This window comes from Galeopterus variegatus, unplaced genomic scaffold (genome assembly GCF_000696425.1).
Source record: "Galeopterus variegatus unplaced genomic scaffold, G_variegatus-3.0.2 Scaffold13375, whole genome shotgun sequence".
NCBI lineage: Eukaryota > Metazoa > Chordata > Mammalia > Dermoptera > Cynocephalidae > Galeopterus > Galeopterus variegatus.
In genome coordinates, this window is record NW_007739486.1 from 1 (window position 1) to 11,803 (window position 11,803).

At 43.8% G+C, this 11,803-nt stretch overlaps 1 pseudogene; it reads left to right on the forward strand.

The window, feature by feature from the left end:
* The first annotated feature begins 3,041 nt into the window (after positions 1 to 3,041).
* On the forward strand, positions 3,042 to 3,288 carry LOC103581562 (annotated as a pseudogene).
* The last annotated feature ends 8,515 nt before the right edge of the window (positions 3,289 to 11,803 follow it).

The following is an 11,803-nucleotide window of genomic DNA, read 5'->3' on the forward strand; positions in this document are numbered from 1 at the left end:
TTTGCACTCCCACAGCTGCCAAGCTTTCCTTACCAAACAACCAAGTAACTCCATAGATCCACATTTCTAGGTTAAAACCCTGCTTCCCGCCTTCACCAGCGGATTCCGCAGAACCTACGCATACCCTGCAAATTCAAGACACACCCTTTCAAGAAACTAAAACGTTGCCTGCACTCCTAATCCCTCTAACCCCCTCAAACTCCGTTTATCCCGACTTCCAAGTCTCCCTCCATTACAGGAACAATGACCACTCCCNGATTATTGTCGCTGGTGGCCGGAAACTTATGGGGGATGCCCATACTGGTCGTGTCGGATTCGTGATCTGAAGGTGCCCCGAATAAACCAAATCTTTCGGCGGGTTGGGAGCTGGCGGGATGGGTACACATTCCAATTATTCATTAATGACCCCTGGGACCCCAGGTGGGCTGGGGTAGTTATTGGATTTTTCTACTGCAACGTCTTGGTCGGTTCTCTCCCCTGCGGAAAATTTGAAATCTCCCGCACATATGTCCTCATAAAAAATCACGTTTCCTTATCTGCTGTACATACTCACATTTCTCAGCAAGAAGAAACCTTTTCCTCAGAGATAAACATCGCCAACCAGCTCTCTCCCATCTACACTTGGCAACAAATTATTTCTGAAACTGTTATCTTCCTTAACCAGACTTTCTTCAACTCTACCCCTCCTAACAATTGCTTCCTTTGCGCATCTTTGCTATGCCCACTTTTGGCTGCTGTCCCTGTAAACATTACCTCACTCCCTTCCAACTCTTCCTCTACACCCCTCAGCCTTCCCGATGTTCCTCTATGGGACCCCAGTTCTCCCCCTTCAAAGTTATCTTATTCTCTACCCTCTTTTGGGTCCTGTTACAAAATCCCCAATCTCCTCCCAATTCCTCTTCCCCTACTATGCCCCCGTCCAGCAAGAGAGTAGCTCGAAGATTACGACAACCCATTCCCACAACAGAGGAAGAAGGGAGGAATGTAAGGACACCGTGGGCACTCAAGCGGAGGGGGAGGGGGAAAGCATTCCCTAGCAATATGGCACCCTTCCGGGTGCTTCTCCGCAGTAAACAAGCCCACCAGCACCAAAACCCAAGCCCACCCGCACCAAACCTCAACCAGTCACAGGTCAAGGCTCACCTCCTGCCCAGCCCCGTCCAATCAGCTACCTCCAAAACCCGGAATGCAGCTCCCTATAAATATACACGCAGTCCTTGAATAAAGCGGAACTTCTCTGGCAAACTGTTAGCCCGGGTCTTGCGTGATTCCTTCATCCGTGCGCCCCTTCAGGGTTAAGAACCACAGTTCTAGACTCTTCTCATACTAATGGTACCTTATCCTTTTCTTTACACCTTGACCTGCCTTTCTCATTCTTTTACTCAGCTACTGCTATCCCCATTTTTCAGAAGTTAACCAACTTGCCCAAAGTTTAAATAACTAGTAAGTGGAGGAGTTGGAGCTGGGATTTAAATCCAGTAGACATGCCTCCCCATCCTTAACCACAGGATAGTTTGGAGAGAACACTATTCTTTCAATAAGAGAGGTAAGTTTGGACAGTTACCTCTAGCTTCCTCATTTCCATGCAGAATCGAAACGAAACACACAGAAACCAAATTTCTAGACATCTATCCTGAGAATAAGTCTCCAATGATGGGGCTGGGATGTACAGACAGGTGGCAGAAGTGAGCAATTGACTTCTTGCCCTTGTTACCCTCTTCCAATGGAAGAGCACAGAATGGAGCTACCCTCCTGCTGGTTAAGACTGTAGAGTGACAGGTTAAGCAGGAAGGGGGAAGTCAGGCAGGCCTGGGCTGGAATTCTGACTCCAGCACCCACTAGCAGGGTGGGGTGGTGGTAGTAACAGTAGTAACTAGTTCCCAGGATTTTTAGGAGGATTCAGGGAAATTTGGTAAGTGTTTAACAGTTTCTACCACAGCCTGAGCATTATTTCTCAGTCTCAGATCAATGGGTCTTATGTTTCAGGCTGCATTAGAATCCTCGAGGAACCCCACACTGAGATTCTGATTCTGCAGATATGAGGTGCATCTGTATATTTAACAAACATCCAGGTAATTGGGAGGCAAAAGGGCACTCTGAGTAACCCTGCTGTGGGCACTACAGATAAACTGGATGTAGACCCATGTCTGGGCACCTGGGACACAGCTCAAGGATCCATCTTCAAATGGTGCAGAAAAAGCATTCCTCTTCGTCTGGCTTGCAGCTGTCAATGTTTTCCACAGAGCCTGCCCCTTATTTTTGGATCCAAGCTGCAGCCTGGTCTTTCATTTTTGGCTTCTAGTGTGTTGCTAATGAGCATCTGGCCAGAGTTAACAAATGTGGTAACAACTTAGCCTTTTCTTTTTCACTTTGATTATCTTTTCCTGCAAGAACCAATAATACCACTCAGGCTCTCAGCGGGTGGGAGTGGGGTGCTTTCACACCTGCACTTTACAAAAGAGCTTGAAATAGCGATAAAACTAGACAAGGGAGTGGTAAAGGCCATGTGGAATAAAAGTGGGCCTCTCAGGCAGGTGAAGTGCAAGTCGCATTCCCGTTTACAGGTGAAGAATAACACGCCCACACCCTCACCCCACGCATAAGTATGCATTCTTTTTTTTTTAAGGGCAAAATATCATTTAGAACCTTTTCCACTACTTGAAGTTTTTATGTAATTACTTAGTAAAACAGGAAACTACAACCAAATCAGAAATTCTCAGCCTTCACTATATAGATCCTCCACTATATTGCTCCAAGTGTTTGTATCCGGCTTTATGCATCTGCGCATGTTCTTCCCTCTGCCTAATGCCTCCCCCGCTAACCTTCCTTCCTTCTAAAAAGCTTCTCACGGGCTGCCCCTTGGCGCACTTGGGAGAGTGCGGCGCTGGGAGCGCAGCGACACTCCGGCCGGCCGGGGAGTTCGTGATACTATATATGAATGGCTGGTGCGCTCACTGGCTGAGCTTGGTGCGGCAACACCGCACCAAGGGTTGTGATCCCCTTACCGGTCATGAAGAAGACAAAAAAAAAAAAAAAAAAAGGAACAACACCCAAGTGCTCATCAACTGCCAAAACAAGAAACTCCTGGGCTGCGTGAAGGCCTTCGACAGGCACTGCAACATGGTGCTGGACAACGTGAAGATGTGGACTGAAGTTCCCAACAACCGCAAGGGCAAGAAGAAGTCCAAGCCAGTCAACAAGGACCGCTACATCTCCAAGATGTTCCTGTTCCTGCGCCGGGACTCGGTCATCGTGGTCCTGCGGCATCCGCTTACTGCTGACAAGTAGGGGTTCCCTCCCCGCTGTCAGAACTCATCCCCGCAGAACCCGGTACACTTGCCCCCACTTCTCAGGCCACCTCCCCGCTCCCGATTCCCTCAACTCCAACTGAGATGAGGGTTTATCTCGGGTTTGTGTCGTCCCATGAGCATGTCGCCAACTCCATGTACAGAGCCATGGGCAACTTTAAGCCCTCACACCCTCAGAGCTCTGGAGCCAGGGCTGAGAGCTGGGCAACGACAGACCTGCGGGCTGCCGGAGGTCCTGGGGCAGGCTGTCCGCAGCGCGCCCGCCGTGCGGAGGGGACCCGAGTCTCCCAGGAAGCGAGGTGGGCGGGAAGCCTGGGTCCCCCAGGAAAACCTGTGGGGCGTTGGAGCCAGACCCTCTAATGCCTGTGTATGGGCTTGAGGTTTTGAGGGCTAAATGGCTGGGATTAATTTAAGATTCTTCGTGATCCACATAGAGAATGTTTAAGTATTTGATATTTTCTTTCTTCCTGAGATTTAAAGATTTTTGCATTTAAGTGCCAAGGGATACTTGAGGATTTGCTTCAAGGCAAATCTGCCTGGAACCATTTTGTTCTGTTCCTCCATTAATCTGATCAGTGCTGTTTAAAGATGAGGAAGTGGCCTTGGAAATAGGATGAGCCACGGGGACATGAAGTTTAGAGGCAGTTTGTGTTATGAAGCAGAATGGCAAAGGCTGACGTTCTCCTCCAGGGACTGTGTGAGTGTAACATGGGAATGAAATTTCTGTACAGTAATTCTTCCTCCAGAAGCAATGACCCATTCTCCACACTTGGACGTTAGGATTAACTATTGTTGAGAAAATAGTTTGATCAGGGACCTTGCCTTGGGCACAGTTGGGTGTGGTTTTAGCACATCCTTTGTAAGCAAATTGTGTGTGTGTATGTGTGTGCGCACGTGTGTGTGGAGTTAGTGTGGATGCGTGCCAATGCATCTTTTTAGTTTTGTTGCTATTCTTGTGTTCTTCAGAGAGAGAGAGAGAGAGAGAGAGAGGTTTTAGTGAAGCAGGTGGGTGGGTGTCTGCCTTGGGCATCGGATTTACTATTGAGTTAAGTCATTTTTACTATATCCACTAATGAAGCACATGAGTAACCTGAAATTTTGTGTTTGAGTGTGTATGTGTGTGCGCACGTGTGTGTGGAGTTAGTGTGGATGCGTGCCAATGCATCTTTTTAGTTTTGTTGCTATTCTTGTGTTCTTCAGAGAGAGAGAGAGAGAGAGAGAGAGAGAGAGAGAGAGAGAGAGAGAGAGAAGACAGTAGTTTTAGTGAAGCAGGCAGGCAGGTGTCTACCTCAGGCATCTGCCCTGGCGCAGCCATGCTTTCCAACCTATGGCTACCAAGGACCTTTTGGCCGGTTACCTAGCTCATAGACCTGCATGTAAGGGGTTTGTGACCCAGCCTGTGAATGAGCTTGAGGGGTCTGGAGCTCCCAGCCCTAGTGCAACAGTTGGCCCAGTCAGCAGGTTTATGGGCAGATAAAAGAGCCCAACAACTGTGGTAGTCCTGTAGCTAGACAATTGGTGTAGTCCGGGCAGGATTAAGAGCTCCACAATGATACCTAGTAATTTTAATCTATGGCTTAACATCCTGAAATTTCCTTATGTAGGTATGACTCGTGAATTGATTAATTTAGCACCTTGACCCTGTTAGGAAAATTTTAAATAAAATAAAGCCAAAAAGTCCTTAAATAATTTTTTTCTCCTCTGTGTGTTTTAATTTTTTCTGCCCACATTATTGAAATAAACATTTTTATAATCAGAAGCAAAAGTTATTTTTTTAAAAAACTCTCTTGTTACTGGTAAATCCATTCGTAAACAAGGGTTTCAACAAATCACAGCTCTTCCTACTTCCTGAACATGAAAAGAAGGCACTGTTTATATTTTGTTTATATTTTGACCTAAGTTTCTTGGTCAAAATTTCTCATATTTTCTTGTGCGGACGTTTACATGTTGAACATTATTTCTTGCAATTTCTAGGGCATTTAAAACCAGCACACATCATTAATGAGCCTGACTCATTATGTCTTTGGAGAACTCCTATAAGAAATGTATAGATCAATTAATGTAGGTGAAATAACACACTTTCAGAATAAAATTAAATACTTACTATGGGATACTAGGACTAAATAGCAATTTCTGATTTTTCAAACAAATTCAAATTTTTTCAATATGTTTTTCTAAAATGGGATCTATTATTAAGATTGAATTTTTTTCCTGTGAACTCTTAACAAGGTGCCTGAATATAGTACATGCTCAAGTATGTATATATTTTTTATTTATCTTTTGCTTTCCCACAGCAAGTTAATACGCATAAGAACTCTGGAAAAACACTGCTGTCAAGAAGTTGGAAAGTCAGTGTGACCTCCTTTATACTTTCTTTTATTTGTGAAAAGTTCATGCCAAATCTTTCTCTCTGGGCAGGGATCTATATTTTTCAATGGTCAGTGAGTTGTTCTCCCCCCAAAAGAAACAATTTTGAATAACTCTGTTGTATCTGTTCGTAAAGAAACACAGTGTATATTAGGATCTGCTAGGGAATGAATGTTAATTCCAAGGCAGGGAAAAGAAAGAAACTTTCTTAGTGAACACAATATAAGGAAAATTATAAAAAAGAATTTTATAAGAATTGTAAAAAAGAATTTAACAAGATCTTGCCACAATCCTTTCAAATTCTCCCCCTTGGGCTATGAACGTCATCATGTTTAGAGTATTTAATATCATTAATGAAAACTCAGAGTAAAAATATAAAATGATTCATGCACTTTTTGACTAAGAAGTTTTTAAAATGTAGAAAAATTAAAACTGGGGGAAAATGTAAGGGAAAATTTAGCAAAAACCTAAAGATTAAAAAAAGTTCCCAACTATATTACACTCAAATTAACCCAGTTCCCATATTTCCCTATAGATTTGTGGGTTTACATATAAGGATTAGCTTATTTCATCTGTGCCTGATAGATACCACTTGATAATGATTTCAGATTTTTAAAAAATAAATCCCTAATATACTTTTCCTAATGAAAAATTCACAGCTGTAGTAAGCAGATGGGGTATTTTTGCATCACTCATAGTATGCATAGACTCTCTTTTTATGTTCTGACTCTTTGTCTATTTCTAAAGTGACAGAGACCTTCCCTTTTCAATGATTATATGTGGAAATTTAACATGTCAAAGGAGAAACATAGGAACAATCCTAAATCATAAAACTATGTTGGTCTATCTTTAATCTTAGCAGATTCCATATAATCCAAACTCTACATACAGTCATTCTCCTTTGAAATGATATAATACACCGAAAAATTGATTATGGTACAGGAGAAGCAGAGAACAGCTCCTGGCAGGCTGGTGTGGAGACAAGCTTCCGTTGTCAGAACGCTGGCGCTCCCAGCCAGGCTTTGGCATCGAGGTGGCGGCATTATAACTACACAGTCCCCAATATGCAGGGATGGAGTGAAATTTCCTAACAAATAGTATGGTAAGTCTTCCAGAAATTTAGGTAACCAGATACGTCAAAGAATATAAATGTTATCTTTTTATTCCAACAGTCTTTTGGATTGTTCTCAAACACAGAAAGCAGGCCTTATTGAGACATTTTCAAAATTACTGACATCTTGGGATGAACTCTGTATTCCCAGAGACCACATAAAACCTGACATCCAGGAGGTCCTTAGGAAGTGTTTTATGAATGAATGAATCCAGAAACAGGAGAAAAGAAATGATCAGCACAGAAGGAATGTTCAAAGAACCTGTTTATTGCCTGCTGACCCCCTCCTTTTATTTTTATTTTTATTTTTTATGAATTCATTGTTTGGAAATGAGTTAATCTGCATGAGTCCATCTGTACCCTTAATATGGGTGGGTGATCTGGGTATTCACCAGCCACCACTCCTGAATACACAATGAAAGAATATTTTGGAGGGTGGCTGAGGGTCCGGCATGGATCCAGAGGGCCGTTTTGGTCGAATAACGCTTGCATTTACCATCTTAAAGCAGCAATGGCACCCGTTTCTCCTCCTACTGGCACCAGGGGCCTTGGCTGTCGGAAACGAGGGAGAATTTCCAAGAGGGAATTACTGGGGGAATAAAACACCTGCCTGGGGACGTTCCATGTTTGATCGTTTGGTGATTGGTCGAGAACTTCAGGGACAGCTCACTATACAAGAGGAGAACTCTGTTAACTAGCAAAGAGTGCACAACTGTGGTGATGGATGTGCTGTCGAAAGATCTGGTGTGCACACTGCATGATGGCTGCTGAATGCTGGGTGGGCTCTCAGGGGCCTCTGCATGTGGACAGGGGTTCTGTCTGTCTCTAACACCAGACAGAGTTTAGTTTTGCAAGTAAGCTATCTCCCAGATCCTAGGCAACATATTGTGAAATTATTTTATTTCCCAACAACCTGAGGGTAAGTTTTTCATTTTCTTTCAGGAACACCTGAGACTGAGTACGGTCTTGAATAATTAGTTCACCTTTGAGACTTTGCTCATCTCTAAAGTGGATAATGACACCTACTCACAGCATTGTTATGAGACCTAAATGAGATGATGATTAATGGCAGCTAACACTTTTTGAGAACTTTCATTGTGCTAGGCATGGTGCTATACACTTCATAGACATAATCACCTCTCACAACAACTCCGTGATTTGAGTTTATTTGCTGATAAGGGATGCGCCAGGATGTCAGTCCAGGCAGTCTGACTCCACAGCCTGCACTCTTAATGATTTCAGTAGTATCTAGTATAGTACTACATACAACATGTGCTCACTAAATGTTACTTTCCTTCTTATCTCCAAAGAGACAAATTTGAAGGAGCAGAAATTCCATAAGAAGATAAATGAAAGTCCAAATCAACATTAGAATGTATCCATTCTAACAGCATACCCATCTTCACAAAGCTCCAGAAAATTTATTATTTATTACAGATTATCCTGAAGTTATGAATAATCTATAAGCCATGGAGAATTATAAACATTCACAAATGCTGCAAACTTCTGATTTTTAATTGAGGACCAAAGCTAAATGAAAATCAAACATCCCCACTTGCTCCTTGCATTGGTCACCAAAAGTGGCATCCACTCTATGCTCGGGCTGCACCTCCTGCATGCTGCCTGGGAAGCAAAATGTTCTCAGGTGCTCAAAGCTTCCATGGCCGACTCAGCTATCTGATGAACAAGGAACTCAGATGGGGAGCCAAGGCCACCTCCTCAGCTACACAGGAAGCCAGACTTTGTAGCTCCTTGTCTAGGCCAGTGATCCTCAACTCTGGCTGGGAAGTTGATAAGCTGCCCCGTCCCCAAGATTCTGGTTTAGTTGGTCTGAGGAAAGGCCCAGGCATAGGTATTTTTAAAAGCTTCCCATGTGACTGTAATGGCAGCCAGAGTTAACAACCAGTCAAAGCAGTGGGTCAGGACAATGTAGGAATGGACTCAGTCTTTCCCTCTACAAGCTCTCAGTGCAGCTGGAAGCCTCAGAGTGGTAGAGAGAGAGGGAGAGAGAGAGAGTAGGTACTGGGCTCAGGGGGGAAGAACAATTCACAGGAGGCTGAAGGTGGCCTTGGCCTGAAACAGGAGATTGTAATGTCTGGCAGGGTCTGCAGCCCTGATCAAATAAATGGTTACAGACCATTCCTTCAAGACTTTGGTGTTTTGCCCTTCGTTTTATTAATACTATTAACCTTCTACAAAACCCCAGTGGCAGTAAATAACTATAGCAAAATAGCTTAGTGGAAATAAAAAAGGGTGGAATAAAAAAGAGCATCAGCAGTCTTATTTTCTGGGACAAAATTACAAGGGCCACCAATCCTGCTAGAGTAGGATACAAATGAGACTCACCAGTGTGATGGGGTCAGGGCAGAATTTCTCCCTCTGGTGCTGTGCAGAATGATTAATTCATTATGGAGATTTCAAAGCTTAACTGAAGCCTAGTCAGAGATGGGCTACTAGATCATTCTACCATTCCCACATATTTTACTAACTTTAGACAATTCCTGATTTTCCACTAACAGGTTTTCATGCCCATGGCACCCGTATTCAAATAGAAATACAAAATGCATTCAGAAGGCAGACATAAGTGCATGTTGATTTTCCATGTCACTGTTTCCCTCTCTTAGTAGAGGCAATTGAGAATCCTGTGTCTTCTTCATCTGGCTACAGTGGGTTGAATGGAGAGTGACACAGCAGCCACTAACCCCTCTGAATAAAATGCCAGGCCTTCTCAAAGTTACACTGCTATAGAAATTACATACATTTAGGGCTGGCCCGGTGGTGCACTGCTACAGTGCGCCGCTTGGGAGCGTGGTGGCGCTCCCGCCGAGGGTTCGGATCCCACATACAGACCGGTTCCCGCTCACTGGCTGAGCGAGGTGTGGGAGCAACACCGAGGGTTGCAATCCTGTTGCCGGTCCCAGGCCGGTACGGGCGTGACACTGAGGGTTGCAATCCGTTGCCGGACACGAAAAAAGACAAAAAGGAAAAAAAAAAAAGAAATTACATACATTTAGCACTCCCTGGATATTGCAAACTCCCAAGTATAAAACTCAATTTAAAAAAATGTATGCCCAATAGGCATTGACTATCAGATGGAACAGTAGAAAATCTTGAGGGGTGGAAATATCAGGAGATCACAAAGGTGCCATGAAAAATAGAAGTGACCGTGCACACAGGAGAACTTAGGTGGAAGTGTGCTTTATTCATATTCAAATATATGTATTCAAGAGCTGGTAATTAGCTATAATCTCTCACTCTTGCAGATCTTGCACAGTTACCTTCCCCATGCACTCTGACCTCAAATTCTTTCTCTTCAGTCAGTCTATCTGTTCTTTGTCTTCAATTCCTTCCTTAATCAGGAAGGTGAGGATGGCTAGATGACATGGTTCACCATTTAGAAGATTCTCCTGCTCTGTTCTCAACTCCATTGTTTCACTGTGCCTGTGTGGAAAACCCACATCTAGATGAATCAACTATCTGGCTGCTCATCACCTATAATCAAGATGCTGAATTGGGCTGGAGAAAATCAAAGGCTGCAGAGACCAACACATTGTACATTTTTTCATCGCCAGTAGTTTTGCCCTAATAGAGCCCACCAGTCCTCTGTTTTCTAATCGTTTTTCTCCAATGTGTGCATTTTAAACCTGCCCCGCTTTTCTCGATCTCGGGTGCCACCTCTTCTTCCTTAAACCTCAGCAGAAAACTGCACCTCCTGCCTCAAAGAGAAAACGAGTGGACAAACTGCTACCCTCTGTACTTCTGCTGCCACATCTACCCACCTACCCACAGCAGACGCAGTTGGTGACCTGCCCATTTCCCTTGGGCTTCCAGCTGCCCAAGGACTCCCTCTGGTGTGCAGCACCCACCTCCCTCGCCACCACGCCTCGCATGGGTGGGTGTGCATTCTACATGGCTGCAGAGTCCCCAGGCGATGTCAGCTCCTGTCACCCTCACTGGCTCTGGCTTGTCCATACACCCTTTATTGGTTGCCTTCCATTTCTAATCTCATATTGCCACTCCTTTACGGATTTTTAAAAATCATTTCTAAATAAATTACCCACCTTCAAATCCTTGTCTCAGAGCCTCCTTGAAAAGGTTCATAAACTAAGAAAGTACTATTTTTTCCTCCTGTCTTCCTGCTGCTGGGGAAAAGGTTCCCCTCTTCCACCCAAGGCTCATTTCTCCACTCATCCTCCCGATCCCACCGCCTTGCTCTTTCTCAGGGACCCCACTCCATCAGTTATCACCTCTCAATACTGTGTCTTTTCTTTGCATTGAATTCTACTTTGTTTATTTCGTATTAATTTTATACCCCGACGTTGCTTCTTTTTTGTTTTGTATTTGTCTGAACTTTATTTGTCCATTTCTTTATTTTCCATTTATCTCTGTCCTTTTCCTTAAAGAACATTTCTAGGAACGAGCATATTTTTTCCCACTCACTCTCAGAAATTTTGTAAGTTGTTATGATGACATCTATATTAGGCCTTTTTTCCCCCTGTTATTTTATTTTATGCTTTTAATGACATTTCCTTTTGTATTTTCTTTACCTGCTTTTGCTAATTTGGCCAAGGCACATGTCCCTCACAGACTTGACATGCATGCTATATAGTCTCGCTGTATATGCCCACAGTATATGAACAGGGCTCACAGCGGGCAATTCATATGCTGACTACACTTAATCTTCTGTAAAAGTGAGAATATTTGAGTCATGGAGCCTGTCTTCCTTCCTCTACACCCCCCATCCCGTCCTCTCCACCTTGCTGTCTGTGCTGTGACACTGTAACCAGAATGAGCTTCCTAAAATGCATCTGGCCAAGTGACTCCTGGAGTTGAGTATTTCCATGACTCCCAATCACATAACAGATAAATCCCAAACTCCATGGCATGGCTTCAATGCTTTTCATAATCCTTCTGATGGAGTTTGGATGTGTTGTTCCCTCCAAAACTCATGTGGAAATTTGATCTCCAATGTGGCAGTGTTGGAAGCTGTTTGAGCCATGGGGGCAGATCTCTCATG